The sequence below is a fragment of the Thalassophryne amazonica genome, chromosome 5, assembly GCF_902500255.1.
Source record: "Thalassophryne amazonica chromosome 5, fThaAma1.1, whole genome shotgun sequence".
Classification (NCBI taxonomy): Eukaryota; Metazoa; Chordata; class Actinopteri; order Batrachoidiformes; family Batrachoididae; genus Thalassophryne; species Thalassophryne amazonica.
The window spans coordinates 132,601,413-132,624,162 of NC_047107.1; the positions used below are offsets into that span (position 1 = coordinate 132,601,413).

A 22,750-nucleotide genomic window follows, 5' to 3' on the forward strand; every position below is an offset into this window, starting at 1 on the left:
GTGTTCATCGTCCCCATCACTGTGTTCATTGTCCCGTCACTGTGTTCATCGTCCCTGTCACTGTGTTCATCATCCCCGTCACTGTGTTCATCGTCCCCGTCACTGTGTTCATCATCCTGTCACTGTGTTCATCATCCCCATCACTGTGTTCATCGTCCCCGTCACTGTGTTCATCATCCCCATCACTGTGTTCATCGTCCCCGTCACTGTGTTCATCATCCCTGTCACTGTGTTCATCATCCCTCACTGTGTTCATCATCCCTGTCACTGTGTTCATTGTCCCGTCACTGTGTTCATCGTCCCGTCACTGTGTTCATCGTCCCGTCACTGTGTTCATCGTCCCGTCACTGTGTTCATCGTCCCCGTCACTGTGTTCATCGTCCCCATCACTGTGTTCATTGTCCCGTCACTGTGTTCATCATCCCCATCACTGTGTTCATCATCCCGTCACTGTGTTCATCGTCCCGTCACTGTGTTCATCGTCCCCGTCACTGTGTTCATCGTCCCCATCACTGTGTTCATTGTCCCGTCACTGTGTTCATCATCCTGTCACTGTGTTCATCATCCCTGTCACTGTGTTCATCATCCCGTCACTGTATTCATCATCCCGTCACTGTGTTCATCATCCCGTCACTGTGTTCATCGTCCCCGTCACTGTGTTCATCATCCCGTCACTGTGTTCATTGTCCCTGTCACTGTATTCATCATCCCATCACTGTGTTCATCATCCCGTCACTGTGTTCATCGTCCCCGTCACTGTGTTCATCATCCCGTCACTGTGTTCATTGTCCCTGTCACTGTATTCATCATCCCGTCACTGTGTTCATTGTCCCTGTCACTGTATTCATCGTCCCCGTCACTGTGTTCATCGTCCCGTCACTGTGTTCATCGTCCCCATCACTGTGTTCATCGTCCCGTCACTGTGTTCATCGTCCCGTCACTGTGTTCATCATCCCCGTCACTGTGTTCATCGTCCCCGTCACTGTGTTCATTGTCCCCGTCACCGTATTCATCGTCCCTGTCACTGTATTCATTGTCCCTGTCACTGTATTCATTGTCCCCGTCACCGTATTTATCGTCCTCACCTCTTCCTGTTACACCGGCTGATATTTGTCTTGGTTTTTTTGTGTGTTGTTCTCTGAATTGGGGGCGGGGCCATCTTAAAAAGTGCACGTCTTCTTCATGTTCTGATGAAGTGGTGCCACGTTATCAGAATCAGAATCTCCTTTATTGTCATTTTAATTTGCATTACAAAGAGATTTGAGTGCAACTCCAAAAGGTGCTTTCCGTGGTGCGAGTAATTTTTAGCCAAATAAAAGATAATAAAATTTAGTATATGTACAACTAATATAAACATAAAATAAAATAAAATGTGGACCAAGTAAAATGTAAAACGAGAATTATATACAACTGTGGAATCATATTGCACAAGAAACTTGAAGGTGCAGATTAGAGTGATTTGTTTTTGTTCAGTGCAGTGATCACTCTGTGCTGCTGAGCACCCTCTATACCACGCTGTGATGCACTCATACTTGGTCAGACTGTCCAGGTAGAAAGAAAAGGATCCGCCCGAGGATCAGGAGTGTTGAGTGGCCCAGGAATTCAGGCAGAGGTCAAAGGTCAGGTTTATAAGACAGTGGTGAGTTGTTGTGTTGTTGTGTTTTTCCTGGTTCTCTCCCTCAGCCCCAACCAGTCCCAGCAGAAGACTGCCCCTCCCTGAGCCTGGTTCTGCTGGAGGTTTCTTCCTGTTAAAAGGGAGTTTTTCCTTCCCACTGTAGCCAAGTGCTTGCTCACAGGGGGTCGTTTTGACCGTTGGGGTTTTACATAATTATTGTATGGCCTTGCCTTACAATATAAAGCACCTTGGGGCAACTGTTTGTTGTGATTTGGCGCTATATAAAAAAAAATTGATTGATTGATTGATTGTGTTAATGTATGAGGCTGAGACGCAGGCAGTGAAGATGCGAGAATGGAAAAAGTGGGGAAGAGAAAGAGAAGAAAGAAAAGAAAGTTCAGGACGGACTGTGGACATAGTCCATCAGAACCGTGATCCACGCAGACGAGGGCACAGATGAAGGACATACAGAAAGTAAAAGTTTTACAAAATGTGTAAAGTGTTTGAAATCAATCATTTCCTGCAGATGCTGATGGATGGTCAAACGGGCGTGGCAAAGATGGCTGCAGGACTCAGCGAATCTGTACAGAGCCTGCAGAGGGAAACCAAGAGTCTGAGGAACCTGAAGACCGTAGAGCAGAGACCCAACAGCAGACGTGAGCATCATCATCATCATGAGTCTGAGTGCTGATAGGTTGGGGGGGTGCCGAGCTAATGGGGCCCATTGGTTCTGTCCTTCTGGGTGTGGGATTTGAACCTTCTACTAATATTTGCTCTTTCACTATTAAGGCCATATTTTTGGACAGTTAGAACTTAGTTTGGACCCCATGATCCAGATTCACTAGTTCCAGCTGTGGTCTGCTGTGACTTTTGGGAGGTTGAGGGTCTGTGGTCCAACTACAAGCAGCTTTGTCCTGGATTCACGACTCTGAGGACTTTAGCTCTGGGTTTTTGTGTGGATGAATTCAGGAGTTGATATGTTGGACTCTGTGATTCCTTTGGCCGTGGACCAGCTAGACTGGACGGGATTCCAGGGACAGAGGAGTGAAGCTCCACCTCTCGTTCCAGTGTTTAGGCCCAGAGACTGCAGCGAAGTGCTGGCTGCCGGCAGCTCTGAGGACGGACTTTACTCCGTGTTCCCAACTCATGAGCCTGAAGGATTCATGGTCTACTGTGACATGAGGACAGACGGAGGAGGCTGGACAGTAAGGACACACACAGACACGCATGCACAGACAGGAAATGGTGCCATCTGTGTTTTTGTCCTGTTGTTGGGACAATTTTTGTTTTTGGTGAGTGAATCACATCTCTGATCTTACTGACACCAAACCTACTTTAAACCTGTCAGTGTGACCACACGAGCGTCTGATCAATAATCAGACTATTGATCCCTTGAGTCTTTCTCCATTGACTGATGATCCTTTATTGCCTCTTTTTGGGCTTCTTCCTTTATTCTTTGTATTTCCTCTGTTGTCAGATATTTTGTGATTTGAGAGGCAATTGATTGTAGTTTTGCAGTTATGGTGTCAGTATTCTGTCTATCGCCTCCTGTGGACGTTAAGTGCACTCCCCAGGTGAGACCCCCTCCCCATCCAAAAAACAAAATTTCACACAAAGTCATTTTTTTTTAATTATTTTATTATTATTTTTAATATTTTAGAAGTGCCCCTGAAATTGCAATTGAAATTGGCATCAAAAGCCTGCAGGCTACAATATAACTCATTAAAAAAAAAAAATCCATGAACTGCAAATTTGAATAAACATGCAAAATGTCTGTCATTAGACACTTTATTATTCTCTCTTTCAGGGAGGAACAGTTAGCTCTCTTTTTGTTGTCATGTACATTGACAAAATAAAATAATAATAATTATTATTATTATAAGAAAATTTAAAATGAGGCTTATGTTCATAATTAACTGTTTATCTGATGGAAAAAAACAATCCCATTTGATTTCATTGGCATTGGAAATGCTGGTAACATTTCAGTTTAGATTTTCTTTTGACCCACAAATGAAGATTATACTATATTATAGTAGTATACAAATATACAATACGACATAATCAAATTTCAATTTCAGTTTATTTTCATTTATATAGCGCCAAATCACAACAGAGTTGCCTCAAAGCGCTTCACACAGGTAAGGTCTAACCTTACTAACCCCCAGAGCAACAGTGGTAAGGAAACACTTCCTCTGAGGAAGAAACCTCAAGCAGACCAGACTCAAAGGGGTGACCCTCTGCTTGGGCCATGATACAGACACAAATTACAGAACAATTCACAGAAGAATATACAAGAAATGCGACTGGTGCACAGGACAGGAGGATCGCCAACACAAACACAACTCCCATCTCTGGATGGAGCTGCACCTTAAACAGAGAGAAAAAACAGAATCAGGCATCAGAAAGACAAAAAATACAGTATAATTTGTCAGCATTAAACAACAAGAAAACAGAGAAATACCTAAGGTGATCGCCGGCCACTAGCCCTAAACTTCACTAAAAGACCCAGAATTTAGGTAAAGTTGAGACCGCGGCCCGCTCCAATTACTAATGACATGAATTAAAAGAGTAAAAAGCGCAAAACAAAACTGTACCAGTATGCTAGCCATATGAAATGGAAAATAAGTCCGTCTTAAGTCTGGACTTGAAAGTCTCCACAGAATCTGATTGTTGTATTGACACAGGGAGATCATTCCACAGAACAGGGACATGATAAGAGAAAGCTCTGTGACCCGCAGACATCTTATTCACCTTAGGGACACAAAGTAGCCCTGTACCCTGAGAACGTAAAGCCCGGGCCGGTACGTAAGGTTTAATTAGGTCAGCTAGGTAGGGAGGTGCCAGTCCATGAATAATTTTATAGGTTAGTAGCAGAACCTTAAAATCTCAAAATCATTGCAGTAGTCCAATCTAGAAGAGATAAATGCATAGATCAGGGTCTCAGCATCAGCCATAGACAGGATGGGACGAATCTTCACTATATTTCACAGGTGGAAGAAAGCAGTCCTAGTAATATTTCTAATATGGAGGCCAAAGGACAATGTAAGGTCAAAAATTACCCCAAGGTTCCTCACTTTGTCAGTTTGATGTATGACACAAAAGCCTAGGCTAAGCGTTAGCTGGTCAAATTGATGCCAATGTCTCACTTGAACAAGAACCATCATCATGAATCATATTTGTCTAATAGATTACAATTTGTTCATGTAAATGGGGAATCTTCTTCACAGACTAAGGTTAATTATGGAGTTCCACAAGGTTCTGTGCTAGGACCAATTTTATTCACTTTATACATGCTTCCCTTAGGCAGTATTATTAGACGGTATTGCTTAAATTTTCATTGTTACGCAGATGATACCCAGCTTTATCTATCCATGAAGCCAGAGGACACACACCAATTAGCTAAACTGCAGGATTGTCTTACAGACATAAAGACATGGATGACCTCTAATTTCCTGCTTTTAAACTCAGATAAAACTGAAGTTATTGTACTTGGCCCCACAAATCTTAGAAACATGGTGTCTAACCAGATCCTTACTCTGGATGGCATTACCCTGACCTCTAGTAATACTGTGAGAAATCTTGGAGTCATTTTTGATCAGGATATATCATTCAAAGCGCATATTAAACAAATATGTAGGACTGCTTTTTTGCATTTACGCAATATCTCTAAAATTAGAAAGGTCTTGTCTCAGAGTGATGCTGAAAAATTAATTCATGCATTTATTTCCTCTAGGCTGGACTATTGTAATTCATTATTATCAGGTTGTCCTAAAAGTTCCCTAAAAAGCCTTCAGTTAATTCAAAATGCTGCAGCTAGAGTACTGACAGGGACTAGAAGGAGAGAGCATATCTCACCCATATTGGCCTCTCTTCACTGGCTTCCTGTTAATTCTAGAATAGAATTTAAAATTCTTCTTCTTACTTATAAGGTTTTGAATAATCAGGTCCCATCTTATCTTAGGGACCTCGTAGTACCATATCACCCCAATAGAGCGCTTTGCTCTCAGACTGCAGGCTTACTTGTAGTTCCTAGGGTTTGTAAGAGTAGAATGGGAGGCAGAGCCTTCAGCTTTCAGGCTCCTCTCCTGTGGAACCAGCTCCCAATTCAGATCAGGGAGACAGACACCCTCTCTACTTTTAAGATTAGGCTTAAAACTTTCCTTTTTGCTAAAGCTTATAGTTAGGGCTGGATCAGGTGACCCTGAACCATCCCTTAGTTATGCTGCTATAGACGTAGACTGCTGGGGGGTTCCCATGATGCACTGTTTCTTTCTTTTTTTGCTCTGTATGCACCACTCTGCATTTAATCATTAGTGATCGATCTCTGCTCCCCTCCACAGCATGTCTTTTTCCTGGTTCTCTCCCTCAGCCCCAACCAGTCCCAGCAGAAGACTGCCCCTCCCTGAGCCTGGTTCTGCTGGAGGTTTCTTCCTGTTAAAAGGGAGTTTTTCCTTCCCACTGTAGCCAAGTGCTTGCTCACAGGGGGTCGTTTTGACCGTTGGGGTTTTACATAATTATTGTATGGCCTTGCCTTACAATATAAAGCGCCTTGGGGCAACTGTTTGTTGTGATTTGGCGCTATATAAAAAAATTGATTGATTGATTGATTGATTGATTTCAGTTGTAGCAGGGTTTAAAAGTAGGTTTCTCGACATCCAGCTTCTCACTGATGCAAGGCAGTCTTCTAAGGATTTTATGTGGATGAGATTACCAGCAGTTATCGTCATGTATAACTGTCATCAGCATAGCAGTGAAAGGTAATCCCAAAATGCCGTAATATGTGCCCAAGCAGTGATATATAAAGGGAGAAAAAGCAGGGGGCCTAAGACGGACCCCTGTGGAACCCCAGATTTCATGTCACTAAGGTTATAGGTACTGTTGACCATAAAATTTTATTACAGAGATTAGAGCATGCCATAGGTATTAAAGGCACTGCGCTGCGGTGGTTTGAATCATATTTGTCTAATAGATTACAATTTGTTCATGTAAATGGGGAATCTTCTTCACAGACTAAAGTTAATTATGGAGTTCCACAAGGTTCTGTGCTAGGACCAATTTTATTCACTTTATATATGCTTCCCTTAGGCAGTATTATTAGACGGTATTGCTTAAATTTTCATTGTTACGCAGATGATACCCAGCTTTATCTATCCATGAAGCCAGAGGACACACACCAATTAGCTAAACTGCAGGATTGTCTTACAGACATAAAGACATGGATGACCTCTAATTCCTGCTTTTAAACTCAGATAAAACTGAAGTTATTGTACTTGGCCCCACAAATCTTAGAAACATGGTGTCTAACCAGATCCTTACTCTGGATGGCATTACCCTGACCTCTAGTAATACTGTGAGAAATCTTGGAGTCATTTTTGATCAGGATATGTCATTCAAAGCGCATATTAAACAAATATGTAGGACTGCTTTTTTGCATTTACGCAATATCTCTAAAATCAGAAAGGTCTTGTCTCAGAGTGATGCTGAAAAACTAATTCATGCATTTATTTCCTCTAGGCTGGACTATTGTAATTCATTATTATCAGGTTGTCCTAAAAGTTCCCTAAAAAGCCTTCAGTTAATTCAAAATGCTGCAGCTAGAGTGCTGACGGGGACTAGAAGGAGAGAGCATATCTCACCCATATTGGCCTCTCTTCATTGGCTTCCTGTTAATTCTAGAATAGAATTTAAAATTCTTCTTCTTACTTATAAGGTTTTGAATAATCAGGTCCCATCTTATCTTAGGGACCTCGTAGTACCATATCACCCCAATAGAGCGCTTCGCTCTCAGACTGCAGGCTTACTTGTAGTTCCTAGGGTTTGTAAGAGTAGAATGGGAGGCAGAGCCTTCAGCTTTCAGGCTCCTCTCCTGTGGAACCAGCTCCCAATTCAGATCAGGGAGACAGACACCCTCTCTACTTTTAAGATTAGGCTTAAAACTTTCCTTTTTGCTAAAGCTTATAGTTAGGGCTGGATCAGGTGACCCTGAACCATCCCTTAGTTATGCTGCTATAGACGTAGACTGCTGGGGGGTTCCCATGATGCACTGTTTCTTTCTCTTTTTGCTCTGTATGCACCACTCTGCATTTAATCATTAGTGATCGATCTCTGCTCCCCTCCACAGCATGTCTTTTTCCTGGTTCTCTCACTCAGCCCCAACTAGTCCCAGCAGAAGACTGCCCCTCCCTGAGCCTGGTTCTGCTGGAGGTTTCTTCCTGTTAAAAGGGAGTTTTCCTTCCCACTGTCGCCAAGTGCTTGCTCACAGGGGGTCGTTTTGACCGTTGGGGTTTTTCCGTAATTATTGTATGGCCTTGCCTTACAATATAAAGCACCTTGGGGCAATTGTTTGTTATGATTTGGCGCTATATAAATAAAATTGATTTGATTTGTTTTTGTTGATCAAATCAGAGTAGTAAGTCCGCTTTGTAGCCAATAATGCATGCTTATAGTCTAAGATAGAATGACGCCACGCAAGGTGAAATACTTCTAATTTTGAACGACGCCATTTCTGTTGTAGACCTCTTGCTTTATGTTTGAGGTCACGCAGATAATCATTGAACCAAGGTGACTGTGATTTGGGGGAGCGTGGTTTTAACACAGGTGGTGCAATCATGTCGAGTGTAGTTTTGAGCACTGAGTTTAAACTATCCACAAGTCTGTCTACGGACTGGGTATTTGTCAAATGTGAAGCTAAGACATCAGGCAGTCTAGCTTCGAGTTCAGCCTTAGTTGAGGAGTTGATGCATCGCCGTAATGATATATAAGGATGTCCATTCATCCATTCATTTTCTTCCACTTTATCTGGAGTCGGGTCGCGGGGGCAGCAGCTCAAGCAAAGCCGCCCAGACCTCCCGATCCACACACACCTCCCCCAGCTCCTCTGAGGGAACCCCAAGGCATTCCCAAGCCAGCTGAGAGATGTAGTCCCTCCAGTGTGTCCTGGGTCTTCCCCGGGGCCTCCTCCCAATGGGACGTGCCCGGAACACCTCTCCAGCCAGGCATCCAGGGGGCATCCGGAAAAGATGCCCGAGCCACCTCAACTGACTCCTTTCGACGTGGAGGAGCAGCGGCTCGACTCCGAGCTCTTCTCGAGTGACCGAGCTCGTTACCCTATCTCTAAGGAAGCGCCCAGCCACCCTGCGGAGGAAACTCATCTCGGCCGCTTGTATTTGCGATCTTGTTCTTTCAGTCATGAGCCAAATTCAATTCAATTCAATTTTATTTATATAGCGCCAAATCACAACAAACAGTTGCCCCAAGGCGCTTTATATTGTAAGGCAAAGCCATACAATAATTACGGAAAAACCCCAACGGTCAAAATGATCCCCTGTGAGCAAGCACTTGGCGACAGTGGGAAGGAAAAACTCCCTTTTAATAGGAAGAAACCTCCAGCAGAACCAGGCTCAGGGAGGGGCAGTATTCTGCTGGGACTGGTTGGGGCTGAGGGAGAGAACCAGGAAAAAGACATGCTGTGGAGGGGAGCAGAGATCAATCACTAATGATTAAATGCAGAGTGGTTCATACAGTGAGGTCTTCAACTCCCACCTCCGGGAGAGCATCTCCCAGATCCCGGGGGAGGTTGGAGACATGGAGTCCGAGTGGACCATGTTCTCCACCTCCACTGTCGATGCGGCTGCTCGTAGCTGTGGTCGCAAGGTCTCTGGTGCCTGTCGTGGTGGCAATCCCCGAACCCGGTGGTGGAAACCAGAAGTAAGGGATGCCATCAAGCTGAAGGCGTCCTACTTATCTTTGTTGGTAGGTGGGACCCCAGAGGCAGCTGACAGGTACCAGCAGGCCAAGCGTGCCGCAGCCCGTGCAGTTGCAGAGGCAAAAACTCGGGTCTGGGAGGAGTTCGGGGAGGCTATGGAGGAGGACTATCGGTCGGCCTCGAAGAGATTCTGGCAAACCGTCCGACGCGTCAGGAGGCAGAAGCAGCTCTCCACCAGCACTGTTAAGGTGCGGGTGGGGAGCTGTTGACCCTGACTGGGGATGTTGTCGGGCGGTGGAAGGAGTACTTCAGGATCTCCTCAATCCCATCGTCACATCTTCTGAAGAGGAAGCAGACACTGGGGACTCGGAGGCGGACTCATCCATTACCCAGGCCGAAGTCACCAAGGTTGTTAGAAAGCTCCTCGGTGGCAAGCCTCCTGGGGTGGATGAAATCCGTCCTGAGTACCTTAAGTCTCTGAATGTTGTGGGTCTGTCTTGGCTGACACGCCTCTGCAACAGCGCGTGGCGATCGGGGACAGTACCTCTGGATTGGCAGACCGGGGTGGTGGTCCCTCTGTTTAAGAAGGGGGACTGGAGGGTGTGTTCCAACTATAGGGGGATCACACTCCTCAGCCTCCCCGGTAAGGTCTATACCAGAGTACTGGAGAGGAGAATTCGACCAATGGTCGAACCTCGGATTCAGGAGGAGCAGTGTGGTTTTCGTCCTGGTTGCAGCACACTGGACCAGCTCTACACGCTCCATCGGGTGCTCAAGGGTTCATGGAAGTTTGCCCAACCAGTCCACATGTGTTTTGTGGATCTGGAGAAGGCATTCAACCGTGTCCCTCGGCACACCCTGTGGGGAGTGCTCCGGGAGTACGGGGTCCGGCGTCCTTTGCTAAGGGCTTTCCGGTCCCTGTACGACCGCAGCAGGAGCTTGGTTCGCATTGCCAGTAGTAAGTCAAACCTGTTTCCAGTGCACGTTGGCCTCCGCCAGGGCTGCCCTTTGTCACCGGTTCTGTTCATTATTTTTATGGACAGAATTTCTAGGCGCAGCCAGGGTGTAAAGGGGGTCTGGTTTGGGAACCACAGAATCTCGTCTCTGCTGTTTGCGGACGATGTGGTTCTGTTGGCTTCGTCAAATCAGGACCTTCAGCATGCACTGGGGCGGTTTGCAGCCGAGTGTGAAGCGTCCAGGATGAAAATCAGCACCTCGAAATCCGAGGCCATGGTTCTCGACCGGAAAAAGGTGCTTTGCCCTCTTCAGGTCGGTGGAGTGTCCTTGCCTCAAGTGGAGGAGTTTAAGTATCTCGGGGTGTTGTTCACGAGTGAGGGACAGATAGAGCGTGTGATCGATAGACGGATCGGTGCAGCATCTGCAGTGATGCGGTCGCTGTATCGGACCGTCGTGGTGAAGAGAGAGCTGAGTAGGGGGGCAAAGCTCTCGATTTACCGATCGATCTACGTTCCGATCCTCAACTATGGTCATGAGATTTGGCTCATGACCGAAAGAACGAGATCGCGAGTACAAGCGGCCAAGATGAGTTTCCTCCGCAGGGTGGCTGGGCGCTCCCTTAGAGATAGGGTGAGGAGCTCGGTCACTCCTCCACGTTGAAAGGAGTCAGTTGAGGTGGCTCGGGCATCTTTTCCGAATGCCCCTGGACGCCTCGCTTTAGAGGTGTTCCGGGCACGTGCCACTGGGAGGAGGCCCCAGGAAAGACCCAGGACACGCTGGAGGGACTACATCTCTCGGAGGGCTTGGGAATGCCTTGGGGTTCCCCCGGAGGAGCTGGAGGAGGTGTGTGTGGATTGGGAGGTCTGGGCAGCTTTGCTTGAGCTGCTGCCCCCGCGACCCGAATCCAGATAAACCGGAAGAAAATGGATGGATGGTTCATACAGAGCAAAAAGAGAAAGAAACAGTCAGTGCATCATGGGAACCCCCCAGCAGTCTAAGTCTATAGCAGCATAACTAAGGGATGGTTCAGGGTCACCTGATCCAGCCCTAACTATAAGCTTTAGCAAAAAGGAAAGTTTTAAGCCTAATCTTAAAAGTAGAGAGGGTGTCTGTCTCCCTGATCTGAATTGGGAGCTGTTTCCAGAGGAGAGGAGCCTGAAAGCTGAAGGCTCTGCCTCCCATTCTACTCTTACAAACCGTAGGAACTACAAGTAAGCCTGCAGTCTGAGAGCGACGCGCTCTATTGGGGTGATATGGTACTATGAGGTCGATAAGATAAGATGGGACCTGATTATTCAAAACCTTATAAGTAAGAAGAAGAATTTTAAATTCTATTCTAGAATTAACAGGAAGCAAATGAAGAGAGGCCAATATGGGTGAAATATGCTCTCTCCTTCTAGTCCCCGTCAGTACTCTAGCTGCAGCATTTTGAATTAACTGAAGGCTTTTCAGGGAACTTTTAGGACAACCTGATAATAATGAATTACAATAGTCCAGCCTAGAGGAAATAAATGCATGAATTAGTTTTTCAGCATCACTGAGACAAGACCTTTCTAATTTTAGAAATATTGCGCTAATGCAAAAAAGCAGTCCTACATATTTGCTTAATATGCACATTGAATGACATATCCTGATCAAAAATGACTCCAAGATTTCTCACAGTATTACTAGAGGTCACGGTAATGCCATCCAGAGTAAGGATCTGGTTAGACACCATGTTTCTAAGATTTGTGGGGCCAAGTACAATTTAAAAGCAGGAAATTAGAGGTCATCCATGTCTTTATGTCTGTAAGACAATCCTGCAGTTTAGCTAATTGGTGTGTGTCCTCTGGCTTCATGGATAGATAAAGCTGGGTATCATCTGCGTAACAATGAAAATTTAAGCAATGCCGTCTAATAATACTGCCTAAGGGAAGCATGTATAAAGTGAATAAAACTGGTCCTAGCACAGAACCTTGTGGAACTCCATAATTAACCTTAGTCTGTGAAGAAGATTCCCCATTTACATGAAAAAAATTGTAATCTATTAGATAAATATGATTCAAACCACCGCAGCACAGTGCCTTTAATACCTATGGCATGCTCTAATCTCTGTAATAAAATGTTATGGTCAACAGTATCAAAAGCAGCACTGAGGTCTAACAGAACAAGCACAGAGATGAGTCCACTGTCTGAGGCCATAAGAAGATCATTTGTAACCTTCACTAATGCTGTTTCTGTACTATGATGAATTCTAAAACCTGACTGAAACTCTTCAAATAGACCATTCCTCTGCAGATGATCAGTTAGCTGTTTTACAACTACCCTTTCAAGAAGTTTTGAGAGAAAAGGAAGGTTGGAGATTGGCCTATAATTAGCTAAGATAGCTGGGTCAAGTGATGGCTTTTTAAGTAATGGTTTAATTACCGCCACCTTAAAAGCCTGTGGTACATAGCCAACTAACAAAGATAGATTGATCATATTTAAGATTGAAGCATTAAATAATGGTAGGGCTTCCTTGAGCAGCCTGGTAGGAATGGGGTCCAATAGACATGTTGATGGTTTGGAGGAAGTAACTAATGAAAATAACTCAGACAAAACAATCTGAGAGAAAGAGTCTAACCAAATACCGGCATCACTGAAAGCAGCCAAAGATAACGATATGTCTTTGGGATGGTTATGAGTAATTTTTTCTCTAATAGTTAAAATTTTATTAGCAAAGAAAGTCATAAAGTCATTACTAGTTAAAGTTAAAGGAATACTTGGCTCAATAGAGCTCTGACTCTTTGTCAGCCTGGCTACAGTGCTGAAAAGAAACCTGGGGTTGTTCTTATTTTCTTTAATTAGTGATGAGTAGTAAGATGTCCTAGCTTTACGGAGGGCTTTTTTATAGAGCAACAGACTCTTTTTCCAGGCTAAGTGAAGATCTTCTAAATTAGTGAGATGCCATTTCCTCTCCAACTTACGGGTTATCTGCTTTAAGCTGCGAGTTTGTGAGTTATACCACGGAGTCAGGCACTTCTGATTTAAAGCTCTCTTTTTCAGAGGAGCTACAGCATCCAAAGTTGTCTTCAATGAGGATGTAAAACTATTGACGAGATACTCTATCTCACTTACAGAGTTTAGGTAGCTACTCTGCCCTGTGTTGGTATATGGCATTAGAGAACATAAAGAAGGAATCATATCCTTAAACCTAGTTACAGCGCTTTCTGAAATACTTCTAGTGTAATTAAACTTATTCCCCACTGCTGGGTAGTCCATCAGAGTAAATGTAAATGTTATTAAGAAATGATCAGACAGAAGGGAGTTTTCAGGGAATACTGTTAAGTCTTCAATTTCCATACCATAAGTCAGAACAAGATCTAAGATATGATTAAATTGGTGGGCAAAGCCAATTGAGTCTAATAATAGATTAAATGCAGTGTTGAGGCTGTCATTCTCAGCATCTGTGTGGATGTTAAAATCGCCCACTATAATTATTTTATCTGAGCTAAGCACTAAGTCAGACAAAAGTTCTGAAAATTCACAGAGAAACTCACAGTAACGACCAGGTGGACGATAGATAATAACAAATAAAACTGTTTTTTGGGACTTCCAATTTGGATGGACAAGACTAAGAGTCAAGCTTTCAAATGAATTAAAGCTCTGTCTGGGTTTTGATTAATTAATAAGCTGGAATGGAAGATTGCTGCTAATCCTCCGCCTCGGCCCGTGCTACGAGCATTCTGGCAGTTAGTGTGACTCGGGGGTGTTGACTCATTTAAACTAACATATTCATCCTGCTGTAACCAGGTTTCTGTAAGGCAGAATAAATCAATATGTTGATCAATTATTATATCATTTACTAACAGGGACTTAGAAGAGAGAGACCTAATGTTTAATAGACCACATTTAACTGTTTTAGTCTGTGGTGCAGTTGAAGGTGCTATATTATTTTTTCTTTTTGAATTTTTATGCTTAAATAGATTTTTGCTGGTTATTGGTGGTCTGGGAGCAGGCACCGTCTCTACGGGGATGGGGTAATGAGGGGATGGCAGGGGGAGAGAAGCTGCAGAGAGGTGTGTAAGACTACAACTCTGCTTCCTGGTCCCAACCCTGGATAGTCACGGTTTGGAGGATTTAAGAAAATTGGCCAGATTTCTAGAAATGAGAGCTGCTCCATCCAAAGTGGGATGGATGCCGTCTCTCCTAACAAGACCAGGTTTTCCCCAGAAGCTTTGCCAATTATCTATGAAACCCACCTCATTTTTTGGACACCACTCAGACAGCCAGCAATTCAAGGAGAACATGCGGCTAAACATGTCACTCCCGGTCCGATTGGGGAGGGTGGTGTACACGGGGCTTCTGTTTAGGACTACGCTTCCTCCTCACAGTCACCCAGTCGGCCTGCTTTCCCGGCTGCTCGGGATCTGCTGGAGGGGAACTAACGGTGGCTAAGCTACCTTGGTCCGCACCGACTACAGGGGCCTGGCTAGCTGTAGGATTTTCCAAGGTGCGGAGCCGAGAATCCAATTCGCCCAGCCTGGCCTCCAAAGCTACGAATAAGCTACACTTATTACAAGTACCATTACTGCTAAAGGAGGCCGAGGAATAACTAAACATTTCACACCCAGAGCAGAAACGTGCAGGAGAGACAGGAGAAGCCACCATGCTAAACCCGCTAAGAGCTAGTAGCTGCGCTAAGCTAGCGGATTCCTAAAAACACACAAAGTGAATAATGTGTAAATAATTTAGAGGTGATTCAGCAGAGGGAGTGCTTTAGTTAAGGCACGTGAAGATAACACTGTGAAATAAATCGTTATCTAGTTAACTAGATCAATCTAACTGCACAGATTAAACAGCTAACAGATACAGCAAAACGCCGCTGTGCTCCGGAACAGGAAGTGATACAATACCGCAGTGAGAGCCAACCACCAGTAGAGGCCTCATGACCATAGGTGAGGATCGGAACGTAGATCGATCGGTAAATCAAGAGCTTTGCTCCCCTATTTATCTCTCTCTTCACCACGATGGTCCGATACAGCAACCGCATCACTGCAGATGCTGCACCGATCCATCTATCGATCTCACGCTCCATCCGTCCCTCACTAGTGAACAAGATACTTAAACTCCTCCACTTAAGGCAAGGACACTCCACCGACCTGAAGAGGGCAAAGCACCTTTTTCCAGTCGAGAACCATGGCCTCGGATTTCGAGGTGCTGATTATCATCCCAGACGCTTCACACTCGGCTGTAAACTGCCCCAGTGCATGCTGAAGGTCCTGATTTGACAAAGCCAACAGAACCACATCGTCCGCAAACAGCAGAGACGAGATTCTGTGGTTCCCAAACCAGATCCCCTCTACACCCTGGCTGTGCCTAGAAATTCTGTCCATAAAATAATGAACAGAACCGGTGACAAAGGGTAGCCCTGGCGGAGGCCAACGTGCACTGGAAACAGGTTTGACTTACTACCGGCAATGCGAACCAAGCTCCTGCTTTGGTTGTACAGGGACCGGATAGCCCTCAGCAAAGGACCCCGGACCCCGTGCTCCCGGAGCACCCCCCACAGGGTTCCCAGAGGGACACGGTCGAACGCCTTCTCCAGATCCACAAAACACATGTGGACTGGTTGGGCGAACTCCCATGAACCCTCGAGCACCCGATAGAGCGTCTAGAGCTGGTCCAGTGTGCCACGACCAGGACGAAAACCACACTGCTCCTCCTGAATCCGAGGTTCGACCATCGGTTGAATTCTCCTCTCCAGCACTCTGGAATAGACCGTACTGGGGAGGCTGAGAAGTGTGATCCCCCTATAGTTGGAACACACCCTCCGGTCCCCCTTCTTAAACAGAGGGAACACCAACCCGGTCTGCCAATCCAGTAGCACTGTCCCTGATCGCCACGCAATGTTGTAGAGGCGTGTCAGCCAAGACAGTCCCACAACATCCAGAGACTTAAGGTACTCAGGACGGATTTCATCCACCCCAGGAGCCTTGCCACCGTGGAGCATTCTAACCACCTCAGTGACTTTAGCCTGGGTAATGGATGAGTCTGCCTCTGAGTCCCGAGTCTCTGCTTCCTCTTCGGAAGACATGACGATGGGATTGCGGAGATCCTCGAAGTATTCCTTCCACCGCCCGACAACATCCCCAGTCAGGGTCAACAGCTCCCCAGGTGGAGAGCTGCTTCCGCCTCCTGAGGCGTCAGACGGTTTGCCAGAATCTCTTAGAGGCCGACCGATAGTTCTCCTCCATGGCCTCCCCAAACTCCTCCCAGACCCAGGTTTTTGCCTCTGCGACCGCACGGGCAGCGGCACACTTGGCCTGCTGGTACCTGTCAGCTGCCTCTGGGGTCCCACCTACCAACAAAGATAAGTAGGACTCCTTCTTCAGCAGGATGTTCTTCAACATACTCTATATAAGGATGTTGTTCCACTATATATGGCAGGAAAACTGTAAACTTAATAAGTGAGTGATCAGACACCACTGATGTAAGAGGCATGATGTCAATATTCGTGACAGCAATACCACGTGCGAGAACCAGATCCAGGGTATTTCCACTAATGTGCGTCAAATCCCGAATGCATTGCCGAAATCCTAATGCATCCACAATTTCCATAAATGATTTGTAGAGGGGATCAGAAGGTTTATTTATATGAATGTTAAAGTCACCAATGATCAGAATGTTATCTACACTTGTTGACAAGTTAGAGATTGAAGCACCAAATTCATCTAAATGGTAAATGGTAAATGGACTGCATTTATATAGCGCTTTTCCATCTGCATCAGATGCTCAAAGCGCTTTACAATTATGCCTCACATTCACCCCGATGTCAGGGTGCTGCCATACAAGGCGCTCACTACACACCGGGAGCAATAGGGGATTAAAGGCCTTGCCCAAGGACCCTTAGTGATTTTCCAGTCAGGCAGGGATTTGAACCCATGATCTTCTGGACTCAAGCCCAACACCTTAACCACTAGACCATCACCTTCATCTAAGAATTCAGAATATGGGCCAGGAGGCCCATATACAGTGACAAAGTAATACGACTGATTTTTATTCTTCTGACCTTTGCAAAGTGTAATAGAATCAGATGCTCAAACGAATGATATTTGTAACCCTCGACAGCTAATAAGCTAAACCTAGATATATAAATAAGAGCAAAACCCCCGCCTTGCTTCGCATCATGAAGGACGTGACTAAATGTATATGCTGGTGGGCAGGCCTCATTTAAGGGGAGGACAGCTCTAGGTTTACGCCAGGTTTCACATAGCCCAATCATATCTAAGTGATGATCCATAATTAGATCATTGATCAACAATGATTTTGAGGACAGTGAGCTTATGTTAATGAGACCCAGTCTAAGGACCCCAGTGGGGTTGACAGTTGAACTGTTTGGGTTTAGGGGTGGTTCCAGAGTAGCATATATATGATGCCTAGAAGTAGGTTTAGGTTTGAGACATTCCACGCGCGTTGTAGGTAGCAGACACGAAATCTTTGCTATTGCTGGAACAACCACTGGGCCATCCTCAATTTCAACATCATCCAATATAGTAATAGGTATTAAGTTTGGAAAGCATATCCCTCTATGATTTTTATGAACACAACTATGACTATCACCATAGTGGATTTTCTGCACTAAATTCCCCGCTAAGCTAATGGATTCCACACCCACATTTGTCATAAGCCTTGCAGGGTCTCTAATCACCTGCTTTGTGGCCTGCTGTAGATTCCTAATGTTACCCTCCCTGTAGAGCTCTATCTATGTTCGCAGACAAGATGGCGGCACCTTCCCCAGTAAGGGAGGCCGTCCGGCATCACAAGCCATGGCAGCTTGTGATGTCGGACGGATGAGGATGCCAGAAACAACCATTTAGCCTTCTTGGACTGTGATGTTACAAATGGAGAGAACAGGCAGCTCCAGACAGGGGTTTACAGAAAACCAACTCACACTGACCAATATCTGCTCTTTGGCTCAAACCACCCCCTTGAACACAAGCTCGGGGTGATCAGGATGCTTCAACACACAGCCCTACAGGTGCCCACAACTGCAGAGGGAAGGGCTAAAGAACAACAACGTGTCCGGAAAGCCCTCACAGTATGTGGGTACCCACGATGGTCCCTGGACAAAGTGCAGAAGTCCCAGAGAACAAAGAGACCAGATAGACAGGAGACGGAGACAAGAAGAAGAGGAGTGTCTCTCCCTTTTTAGCAGGAGTAGGGGAAAAACTACAGAGGATCTTCAGACAGCACAAAATCCTAGTTTACTTTAAACCTGTTAACACCTTGAGACAGAAATTAGTTCACCCTAAGGACAGGATCCCTAGTTACAAACAGAGCAATGTAGTGTATTCTATCAGATGTCAGGAAAACTGTAACAAACACTACATAGGTGAGACTAAGCAACCTTTACACAAAAGGCTATACCAGCACCGCAGAGAGGGCGCCAGTGGACCTCAGTCTGCAGTTCATCTCCACCTTAAAGACATTAACCACACGTTTGAGGACAAGGAAGTTAAAATATTAGCCAGAGAGAAGAAATGGTTTGAGAGAGGGGTCAAGGAGGCATTCTATGTGAAACAGTTGAAACCCAGCCTTAACCGGGGAGGGGGTCTGAGACACGCTTTGTCCCCTGTTTACAATGGGGTACTCAGGTCAAAGCAGTTTCAGTCTTTTGTTCATGGTAATGAGTCTTTAATGTCATCAGCAGAGTCGTCAAGGGAGCCATCATGAGAGGGTCCGTTCCATCATTAGGAGGGACAGCTGCCCTGTCAGTAGGAGGGTGCTAACTAGAGCACAATAGGTGCTAATTAGAGCTATTGTTTAGTCACCAGCCTATAGCAGTCAGCCTCTCGGTAGGAGGGGTCTGGTAGGTTTAAAACTCCAGCTTTTGTGACTTCTTGATTATTCTTCTCTACAAGAGTCTAGACAGAAGTCAGACCACCAGAGCAGGAATTTTAGCTGAGGAAGCTTCTGCGATTTGAAGCGAAACGTCCTAGCGTCAAGCAACCCAGTCCAGTCGAAGACTCAAACTTCTCTACAATCCGTCAGAAGCAAATTGCCAGATCTGTGAAAATCGGTAAGCAGGTACACTCATGGATCAGCACAGGATTATGATGTTTCAAATTTCTGTCAAACCTAAAAATTTTGCCAGATTAGTTAATGCTCAGTATTTACAAATTTTGCCTAATGTTTACAAACAGTAAGCCAAATATTTAGCAAAATGTTGAGACAAATATGTACCTTAATAAAAGCGCTAATTGTTCCTCCCTGAAAGACAGATTAATAAAGTGTCTAATGACAGACATTTAACATGTAAGAGCGTGTTCATTCAAATCTGCAGTTCATGGATGTTTTGTATAAAAGTTATATTGTAGCCTGCAGCCTTGTGATGTCAATTTCAATTTCAGGGGCACTTATATATATATATATATATAAATATATATATATATATATATATATATATATATATATATATATATATATATATATATATATATATATATATATATATATATATATATATATATATATAAAATGACAATAAAAAATGGCCTGGGGGGTGTCACTCTGAGGGGGTATCGCTTGGGGAATAATAATTCAGTGTAGAACCGCCGGTGCTGACATTATAGTTTTGTTTTGTTTATTTACAATAGTTTGCATTTGAATTCTATATGATTTTTTTCTGTCTCTCTCTTGGATGTTTCCATTTCTCTTACTTTTTATTGTGATTTTTACTTCCTTCAGCGATGACCTCAGCGTCCTGTAGTTTCACTCTTGTGTATGTCTGGTACAGATGGTGTTGACAGTAATCTTCACTTTGAATTTGAGGAGCAATGCATCATGGGAGTTGTCGCCACCTGATCTGGATTCCACAGAAAACAAAATGAGTCTGTGGCCCTCAGGTGGCGCTGTTAAAAATCAGAATGTGTGTACAAACTCTGCAGAGTGAGCGGTCTGACTTTGAGTGGATCCTTTTGAGCTGCATTTGCTGATGCATTGTGGGACAGCTGGAGCTGATTTGAGGTGTGTGTGCAGGTGATCCAGAGGAGGGAGGACGGTTCGGTGAATTTCTTCCGCGACTGGACAGCGTACCGAGATGGCTTTGGGAAAACGACAGGAGAGCACTGGCTCGGTGTGTAATGCTCTGCAGCGCCCCCTACAGACACACTGCCTGATGACTTCACTTTGCGCAGAGAGTTAAACTAATTACAGGACGTCTGTCCTGATGGTTTACTTGTAGTTCCTAGGGTTTGTAAGAGTAGAATGGGAGGCAGAGCCTTCAGCTTTCAGGCTCCTCTCCTGTGGAACCAGCTCCCAATTCAGATCAGGGAGACAGACACCCTCTCTACTTTTAAGATTAGGCTTAAAACTTTCCTTTTGCTAAGGCTTATAGTTAGGGCTGGATTAGGTGACCCTGGACCATCCCTTAGTTATGCTGCTATAGACTTAGACTGCTGGGGGGTTCCCATGATACACTGAGTGTTTCTTTCTCTTTTTGCTCTGTATGCACCACTCTGCATTTAATCATTAGTGATTGATCTCTGCTCCCCTCCACAGCATGTCTTTTTCCTGGTTCTCTCCCTCAGCCCCAACCAGTCCCAGCAGAAGACTGCCCCTCCCTGAGCCTGGTTCTGCTGGAGGTTTCTTCCTGTTAAAAGGGAGTTTTTCCTTCCCACTGTAGCCAAGTGCTTGCTCACAGGGGGTCGTTTTGACCGTTGGGGTTTTACATAATTATTGTATGGCCTTGCCTTACAATATAAGCGCCTTGGGGCAACTGTTTGTTGTGATTTGGCGCTATATAAATAAAATTGATTTGATTTGATGGTGGGGGTAAAAAAGCGATACCGTGGTCACACCCGCTCCATACTGACTGACCTTTGACCCTACAAACAACAAAAGACATGTATTTCCACATTGTGAGTAAATAAGTCCCTTCGGCTGCTCCCTTGTTTGCACTCGGGGTCGTCACAGCAAATCCAAGGTGGATCTGCAAGTTGATTTGGCACAGGTTTTACGCCGGATGCCCTTCCTGACGCAACTCCACCTTACATGGAGAAATGTGGCAGGGGTGGGATTTGAACCCGGAACCTTCTGCACTGAAACCAAGCGCATTAAACACTTGGCCACCATTGTGAGTATTACAGAGAAACAGCCACGCCCAAAGTCAGCATCATCATCTGAACCCGCCCACATGACTGAGCTGTCAATCAAACCACAATCCAAACACAAATGTGCAGAACTTTGATTCTGCAGGCTTTGTTTTCATGATGTGAATTCTGAAATGAGTTTGAGTCGTACCACAGCCACCCTCCAACAGGTACCAGCTCAGGCTGGTTCCTGATATGTTGAGTCCAAACACTACTCCAACTGATTGGCAGTGGTGGGCACAACTAACCAAAAAGTTAACTTTGATAACTGCTAATCCACAGAATTAAACTAGACACTAAACCAATAAAAAATTTGCAGAAGTTACAGCCAACTGCTAACATTTAGTCCTGACTGTCGGCTACTGATAAGCCAGTTTTGAGTTTAAGCATCGCCAAGGCTTCTGAGTAAAATCAAAGGTGATCAGAAACCCAAAATGTAGAATGAGCCAGAGCTTGTGTGTTTATGTGTGCCCTGCCTGCTGCTGTAAGGAAATGTCTTTTACTTTCCACACACAAGAAAACAGACGTGTGGCAGGAGACAAGAAACGCAAAGCACTTTACAGTCATGGTTTCATGTATAAACAAAAGCAATTCCTGACAGTTTGTCAGCATTAACGGCAACTCTATCATTTTTACAAAGTGAAAATATCGTGCATATGTTTTACAGTAATGCACTAAATCTGAAGGTTTGAGCATTAACAGTGTCCAATTTCTTGAGCTGTTTAGGTGGGTAGGGAGAATTCCCATGGGATAAAAAAGCTTTTCAACCTACCATCCCTGTTGTGTGGGCCGCCAGAAGAGGAGGCACTGCAGGCCCACCACCAGAGGGCGCCCTGCCTGAAGTGCGGGCTTCAGGCACGAGAGGGCGCTGCCGCCACGGACACAGCCGGGAGTGACAGCTGTTACTCATTACTTCCTGACAGCTGTTACTCATTACTTCCTGACAGCTGTCACTCATTCTTCATCATCTCACTCCATAAAACCCAGACGTCATCTCCACCTCATCGCCGAGATATCATACTTCATTGGAGGTAATATCCTCAGCCGTTTTGTGTTACAATATTATTTGTATATTGTGAGTGTTTGCAGGAGTATCGGTACCTCTGTCGGTGGAAGCTGAGAGAGCGCTAGAAGGCATTCTTTTCCCCTGAGGAATCACTACAGTACTCTGCAAGTTATAGAGTGAGAGGTGGAGGTGGCATTCCCACCGTTATTGTTACTGGGTGTGCACACACCTACACTTGACTGTCTTTGTTCTCGCCAGCAGTACCAGATCCAACAGTCGGGGACGGTGATCACCTGGGAATTCGGGACTTGGCGGCTCCAGTATTCACCAGGTTCGGTGGTGGCGGAAATCGTGTG

General features: G+C 45.1%; 1 pseudogene; it reads left to right on the top strand.

Moving 5' to 3' along the window:
* LOC117510028 overlaps nucleotides 1-22,750 on the top strand; it is a 116,500-nt pseudogene that overhangs the window by 14,793 nt on the left and 78,957 nt on the right.